General features: G+C 44.6%; 1 pseudogene; it reads left to right on the top strand.

Annotated features, from left to right (window-relative positions):
* Positions 1-5681: 5681 nt before the first annotated feature.
* LOC139002122 (snurportin-1 pseudogene) lies at positions 5682-6890 on the top strand (annotated as a pseudogene).
* The last annotated feature ends 1491 nt before the right edge of the window (positions 6891-8381 follow it).

The following is an 8381-nucleotide window of genomic DNA, read 5'->3' as shown; positions in this document are numbered from 1 at the left end:
ACTGCCGTATTGTCTGTGACTAGGAGCTGTGCATATATGGCTTCCCCCCTGCTCCCTTCCCTCTGAAATGTCAGTCTGTTGCATGCTTCAATGTCCCTACGTCTATTTTGCTCATTAGTTTATTTTGTTCATTAGATTCCACATATAAGTGAGATCATGTGATGCTTGTCTTTCTCTGACTGACTTATTTCACTTAGCATAATGCTCTCCAGGTCTCTCCATGCTGTCTCAAAAGGTAAGAGATCCTTCTTTTTTACAGCTGCATAGTATTCCATTGTGTAAATGTACCACAGTTTTTTTCATTTATGTCTCTTAAGGTGTTATAGGTTAAATTGAATTGTGTCTCCCAGATGATATATTGTTGTCTTATCCTCTGGTTCCTATGAATATGACCTTATTTGGAAACATTGTCTTAGTAGATATAATCATTGGGATGAGCTCATAGTGGACTAAGGTGGGCCCTATCCAAGTGATAAGTGTTCTTTTAAGAAGAGGGATATTTGGAGACATGGACACATGGGGAAGAAGGTAGACACAAGATGAGATTAGAATTGCCAAGGAACACCAAGAATTGCCAGCAACCATCAGAAGCTGGAAGAAGCAAGGAAGGACTTTTTCCTAGAGCCTCCAGAAGAAGCATGGCCCCCACTGATACCTTGCTTTTGGACTTCCAGCTTCCAGAATTGTGAAAGAATAAATGTTTGTTGTTTTAAGCCACCCATTGTGATGGCAATCCTAGGAAACTAATACACAAATCACCCCAGCGTGGTGCTGTGGTGCAGCAGCAGTCTATTTCAGCTCATCTCAATCCATCATCCAAACTCAGCTGTTTTTCTCCTTTAGTGATGATCATGAAAGACTCCCACCACCTTGATGTGGCATAGGTATGATCTGAGAAAGGGTTGCCAATGAGATAATAGTAAGTGATGTGGCGGTCTGGGCCACCTATTGATAAATTTTAATGCCCGCTGGCCATACTCATAACTGGTTATAACTGATCCTATTTTCATCTTACGGTGGATTGCAGCTGGGCTGCCTGACCTTATGACTTGACAGGTCTGAATGAATTCAGCTCATGATGGGCTTCTCTCACCACATGGTCAGATGTTTTTTCACTACCAGGGCCCAACAGCACACCAGAAGCTTTTTCTCAAATGATGGATGCTAATTTGCTGCAGATGGCATGGATTTTCTCCAGACCTTAGGGTTCCTATGTTGCAATTTTTCTATTGTGGCTTCCCTAAACTCCATGGGTTGTCTTTTCCCATCAGAGATACTTTTAGTAACCTAGGGTCTGCTGGGTCATATGGCAGACCCTTGGTTACTGTGGGCTGATTGTACCACAGTCGGGACCTACCACAGACTCCACTGAAAGTTGGACGCCTTCCTTATCCTATATAATAAAAGCCTAGGTGGCGTCACACCCTTGTTTAACGCCCTCACATGATGTCATTACAAGATAGCCACCACAAGATGTCCGCATGCACAGCAGAGGTGGGGCCCGGTGGCTGCTCCATGCGGTGAGGCCTGGGGTCCCACGGCTCTATGCGGCGTGAAGGAGGCTGGTCCCGGTGGAGGAGGCAGGTCACAGCAGGGGAGGGCAGTTATGGGTGATCAGGCCAGCAGGGAAGGGCAGTTGGGGGCCATCAGGCTGGCAGGGGAGGGCAGTTGGGGGCCATCAGGCTGGCAGGGGAGGACAGTTGGGAGCGATCAAGCCAGCAGGGGAACAGTTAGGTGTCAATCAGGACAGCAGGGGAGTGGTTAGGGGGTGATTAGGCTGGAAGGTAGAAGCGGTTAGGGGCAATCAGGCAGACAGGCAGACAGGCAGACAGGTAGGCAGGCGAGCGGTTGTGAGCCTTCAGTCCTGGATTGTGAGAGGGATTTCCAACTGCCGGTTTAGGCCGGATCCCCAAGGGGTCCCAGATTGGAGAGGGTGCAGGCTGGGCTAAAGGACAGCTCCCTGACTCCCCCCCCCCCCCCCCCCCCCGCCCACACACACAAATTTCATGCACCAGGCCTTTAGTAGTACAATAAATGGGTTGGAGCACTATTGCCAACTATGGAAAATGCTGCCTCTAGAAGTCAGAGGCCTAGCAAACTTTATGCTTCCTTCTTACTGCTGGGAAGAGCAAGGTGCAATAATTTGCCCTTTACTTTCAAAGGGATGTTCTTTTATGCCTTAGCTGCTTGTGCCTTAAAAGCTTCACCAATGTGGAAGGATCACTATTATATACATTTGCTGTGCTGTTGCAGGGTCCTTCTACATAGGAACCCAGCCTATCATTCATCAGTGGGTTTTAGGCCTGAAAAGTGGCTCAGGTTTGGAAACTTGGTAAAGGGTTATACATTTCATTGGGATAATTGGCCTCATCTTTCTGCTCACACACTCCTAATCACTTTTGATTTTAAATATTTAGCAATGTTCTTGTTGGTTGCCCATTTATCTTATACCTGTGAGTAAGTGTTTTATAAGCCTTCACCATAGACGCTTATAAGTCAGGCCCTCCTGGCTGCTCTCCCAACCTTGCCGTTCATTATGGCAGTTATTCCCACCTCGCTTCTGTCAGTATAGTGCCACCACCTGGCCCATGCCATTCCATGATTTAGTCCATGATCCTGTCATCATCATTGACACTAAGGGTTTGGCTCTGTAATAGTACCTCCTGCTGTTAGTCATGGCCCAAAGAGACGGAGCTTTTCAATGATGATGGTGTCCTTCTTACCAGCACATTCCTTATTTCTTTGGTAAATGGGATGTTTTCTGGGTCTTCCCATAGAATACAGTTGGCTGGTAAGATGTTAGACCTTGAGAAGTATATCCATCCTTGCATGCTCTGTTCTCTGAACCTTTTGACTTATCCCCCCACTGTCTGTCTCAGCAGCTCTAGCATGTTTCCGTCATGTAGTATGGGCCATAACTTCCTTCCTGCTGCCAAAAGCCATCCTGGCAGATGTTAGTAGCACCTCATACAACTTTTGCTAGGGTGTTAAATTCAGTATTATAGGAGAGTACTCTCCTTTCAATAAATTCTCCCTTATCTATCTTTATATTTTGCATCTCTTAATCCAGAAATCTCATTTTCTTGTCCCATATATACTCTCCTGGCTCCTACCAGTTCACTCTGGGTTGCCCTGTACTCTCAGTGTATAGTGTCTCTTTCCTTCTTTTCCCAGGCTCAACAATTCCTCAAATAAGAGTTATGCTGAAATGGACTCCAAGATTTTTTTTTTAAAAACTAGGGTTTTATAGGTAGGGATAGATCCTGAGAGGTAACGTGTTGCCTTTCAAGAATAAATCTCTGCATCATCTGTAAGCAAGAGACAGGGTAGCTTTTAAGAGAAGAGGTGAGATATTTACTGGCCCACAGGGCTCAGCTAGATTTAGGTTTCAAAGTTCTCCACTGTATGGACCCAGATATTCTCATTCTTAGTTTTAGGGTCCCACTTCTTTTTTGTCTTTCATTAATTTTATCTTATTTTATTTATTTTTATTGTCTAAACTTGACACCTCCCCCAATTGACCCCCCCCCCCCAAGTCATTTCCACTCCGGGCAAGCCCCCACTGTCCCAGTGTCTCTGTCCATTGGTTATGCTAATATGCATGCATACAGTCCTTTGGTTTCTCTCTACCCCCCGCCACTCCCCTACAATTTGTCTCTGGATCTATTCTTGTTCATCAAATTATGTTGATCATTATATCCCACATATGACTGAGATCATATGATATTTATCTTTCTCTGACTGGCTTACTTAACTTAGCATAATGCTTTCCAGTTCATAAACGCTGTTGCAGATGGTAAAAGTTCCTTCTTTTTTATAGCAGCATAGTATTCCATTGTGTAGATGTACCACAGTTTTTTTAATTAAATCTTTATTGTTCAGATTATTACAGTTCTTCCTCTCCCCCCCCCATAGCTCCCCTCCACCTGGTTCCCACCCCACCCTCTGCACTTACCCCGCCCCCACTGTCATCATCCATAGGTGTACGATTTTTGTCCAATCTTTTCCTGCACCCCACATCCCTTTCCCCCCAAGAATTGTCAGCCCACTCCCTTTCTATGCCCCTGATTCTATTATATTCACCAGTTTATTCTGTTCATCAGATTATTTATTCACTTGATTTTTAGATTCACTTGTTGATAGATGTATTTGTTGTTCATAATTTTTATCTTTACCTTTTTCTTCTTCTTCCTCTTCTTAAAGAATACCTTTCAGCATTTCATATAATACTGGTTTGGTGGTGATGAACTCCTTTAGCTTTTTCTTATCAGTGAAGCTCTTTCTCTGACCTTCAATTCTGAATGATAGCCTTGCTGGGTAAAGTAATCTTCATTATAGGTTCTTGCTATTCATCACTTTGAATATTTCTTGACACTCCCTTCTGGCCTGCATTGTTTCTGTTGAGAAATCAGCTGACAGTCGTATGGGTACTCCCTTGTAGGTAATTGAGTTTCTTTCTCTTGCTGCCTTTAAGATTCTCTCTTTGTCTTTTGCTCTTGGCATTTTAATTATGATGTTTCTTGGTGTGGTCCTCTTTGGATTCCTTTTGTTTGGGGTTCTCTGTGCTTCCTGGACTTGTAAGTCTATTTCTTTCACCAGGGAGGGGAAGTTTTCTGTCATTATTTCTTCAAATAGGTTTTCAATATCTTACTCTCTCTCTCCTTCTGGCACCCCCATAATTCAGATGTTGGTATGCTTGAAGTTGTCCCAGAGGCTCCTTACACTATTTTCATATTTTTGGATTCTTTTTTCTTTTTGTTTTTCCGGTTGGGTGTTTTTTGCTTCTTCATATTTCAAATCTTTGACTTGATTCGACAGTTCTTTTAATCCACTCATCTTCTGATGGGCACTTAGGTTGTTTCCAAATCTTAGCTATTGTAAATTGGGCTGCTATGAACATAGGGGAGCATATGCCTTTCTGATTGGTGTTTCTAGTTTCTTGGGATATAGTCCTAGAAGTGGGATCACTGGGTCAAATGGGAGTTCCATTTTTAGTTTTTTGAGGAAACTCATTACTTCCTGGAAGCCGGTCCATCCTTGCTGCTTGACATAGTTGCTGTAGGGAAGAAACATCTGCACAGCATGTTTCAAGGGACCTGGTGTATATGGCATACTGTTCTTTATGTGTTTGCTTCCCTTCTTAGAGCTATGTGTTTTAACCAAGGTCACCTCTCCAAGAAAGGTTGTTTCCCCAGGTGAGGATTTTTTCCTGAAGTTAGGGAGGGAATAAAACCCCTTAACTAAATGCCAGGCGGGCAGTTAATCACTTTAACTATGAACAATCACGCTTAAGCTACATAATCTTTACTCCCTGGAATGGAGATAAGAAATGCCCCAACCTTTGGTATAGAAATTGATAGGATTAAAATCAACTGGTATAAATACAGATGTAACAAGACAATACAAGACAGAACCTGGCTGGAGAACCTGGACAGAACCTGGCTGGAGATCCTGGCTAGAGAACCTGGCTAGACTGCTGATCAACTGAACGCTGCCTCCGTGTCATTCCTTCTTCGCTGGCTCTGTCCACACCTTTGGGGACCCCTGGACCTGCTGGGGCTGGACCCCGCAGTCTGGCCCAGACCCTCAGGGACTAGAGGAGGAGGGTTCTCTCAAGACCTGAACGGCCCCATCCGGAAGGGAAAAGGCTGTGCGGAGCTGTGGTGGGGAGAATGGCCGCCTGGAATCGATAGAAGCTCGGGAAAATGGAAGAACTGAGTCAAGCCCTGGCTAGTAGCTTTTCTGTTTCTCAAGATCTGAATAGCACAGCTGCCCCACACCCTCGCCTGTCCCAGTACAAGTCCAAGTACAGTTCCCTGGAGCAGAGTGAGCGGCGCCAGCAGTTTTTGGAATGGCAGAAATTCAAGCGGCTGGATTATGTGAATCATGCCAGAAGACTGTCTGAAGGTGACTGGACAGGGATGGAGAGTGAGGAAGAAGATAAGAAATATGATGAAGAAATGGACATTGACACTGGCAAGAAGTTACCAAAACGCTATGCTAATCAATTGATGCTTTCTGAATGGTTAATTGACGTCCCTGCGGATTTGGGGCAGGAATGGATTGTGGTTGTGTGCCCTGTTGGAAAAAGAGCGCTTATCGTGGCCTCCAGGGGTTCTACCAGTGCCTACAACAAGAGTGGTTACTGTGTCAACAAGTTTTCTTCACTCCTGCCAGGAGGCAACAAGCGAAACTCAACAACTGCAAAAGACTATACCATTCTGGACTGCATTTACAGTGAGGCGAAGCAGACCTACTACATTCTGGATGTGATGTGCTGGCGGGGCCACCCTTTTTATGACTGCCAGACTGATTTCCGATTCTACTGGATGCATTCAAAGTTATCAGAAGAAGATGGACTGGGAGAGAACACCAAGCTCAATCCTTTTAAATTTGTGGGGCTAAAGAATTTTCCTTGTACCTCTGAGAGCCTGTGTAAGGTGCTGTCGATGGATTTCCCTTTTGAGGTGGATGGACTTCTCTTCTACTACAAGCAGACCCACTATAGCCCTGGAAGCACTCCTCTGGTGGGCTGGCTACGCCCGTACATGGTGTCAGATATTCTTGGTGTGGCTGTGCCAGCTGGGGGCCCACTGACCACCAAGCCAGAGTATGCTGGGCACCAGCTCCAGCAGATTATTGAACACAAGAGGAGCCAGAAGGAGGGCATGAAAGAGAAACCCACACATAAGGCCTTTGACAATGGGCACTATGAGCTGGAGCATCTGTCCACCCCTGAGCTGAAGAGTGATCCCCACAGCTTGGACCAACTTGGGAGTCGCATGGAAAACTAAAGAGAGCAGCCTCCTTTGGGTGTCACAGGAAGGTGCTTGGTTTCAGAACAAAGGTTGGGGAGGAGGACAGTGATGACAATAAGTGACTTCATTTTAGAGTGGACTTTCCAAAGCCACTCCAGCTGGAAACAGCTTAAAAAATAAAAAAAATAAATTAAAAAAGAGGTGGCTGCTGATTTACATGCACTATCATTTAAAAAATAAAAAAGGGGGAATTTGCCGGAAGCCGGTCCATCCTTGCTGCTTGACATAGTCCCTGTAGGGAAGAAACATCTGCACAGCATGTCTCAAGGGAGCAGGTGTATATGGCATACTGTTCTTAATATATTTGCTCCCCTTCTTAGAGCTATGTGTTTTAACCAAAGTCACCTCTCTGAGAAAGGTTGTTTCCCCAGGTGAGGATTTTTTCCTGAAGTTAGGGAGGGAATAAAACCCCTTAACTAAATGCCAGGCGGGCAGTTAATCACTTTAACTATGAACAATCACGCTTAAGCTACATAATCTTTACTCCCTGGAATGGAGATAAGAAATGCCCTAACCTTTGGAATAGAAATTGATAGGATTAAAATCAACTGGTATAAATACAGATGTAACAAGACAATAAAAGACAGAACCTGGCTGGAGAACCTGGACAGAACCTGGCTGGAGATCCTGGCTAGAGAACCTGGCTAGGCTGCTGATCAACTGAACACTGCCTCCGTGTCATTCCTTCTTCGCCGACTCCGTCCACACCTTTGGGGACCCCTGGACCTGCTGGGGCTGGACCCCAACAATTACTGTCTTCCACAGTGGCTGCACCAGACTGCATTCCCACCAGCAGTGCAGTAGGGTTCCTTTTTCTTCACATTCTCACCAGGACTTGTCATTTGTTGATTTGTTGATGATAGCCATTCTGACAGGTGTGAGATAGTATCTCATTGTTGTATTGATTTGCATCTCTTGGAGTATTAGTGTCTTTGAGCATGTTTTCATATGTCTCTGGGCCTTCTATATATCCTCTTTCAAAAAGTGTCTATTTAGATCCTTTGCCCATAGGGTCCCGCTCCTTAATTGAAGCCTTTTCTCTGGTGTAGCAATGCTGCCAGGGTTAGAGTTCAACATTCTCTGAAGTTTCACTATCCTTAAAATTATGTTATTGGACTGACTTTAGCTTTTTTCCACCTTTCAGCATGTGATGCAGATCAAAGTAGCACTTAGAGTCTCCTTTCTAGGATCATTTCTGGTGCCCACCATCTCAGGTTGAGTTTCTTGGAAGCAGATCTGAGATGAAGTTTTGTGTGTAGGATGTTTATTGGTAATTTCCCTCAGGAGCAATGCCTATAAGGAAGTATAGGAAGCAGAACTAGATAGATACAGAAATTCTACTGTGATAAAATTATAACAGAAGTCTCAGATGACCCTTTGGGGATCACTGGAGCTGAGACAGCTCTTCAGAGTTATCCACAAATAACTCTGAAGGACAGGTCTTATACTTTGTGTTAACCAGACATTGGATGTAGGCTGTCCTAGGGCAGATATTGTAACTTTGGATGAGATGGATCCCTTAGACAAAGAGCAATTTCAAGGGAGAGATGTGGCTATGCAATA

This window comes from Myotis yumanensis, unplaced genomic scaffold (genome assembly GCF_028538775.1).
Source record: "Myotis yumanensis isolate MYYU_CA2020_CCGP unplaced genomic scaffold, mMyoYum1.0.hap1 SCAF_2, whole genome shotgun sequence".
Lineage (NCBI taxonomy): Eukaryota > Metazoa > Chordata > Mammalia > Chiroptera > Vespertilionidae > Myotis > Myotis yumanensis.
The sequence above is the reverse complement of the archived record's forward strand: the minus strand, read 5'-3'. Positions and strand labels throughout refer to the sequence as shown.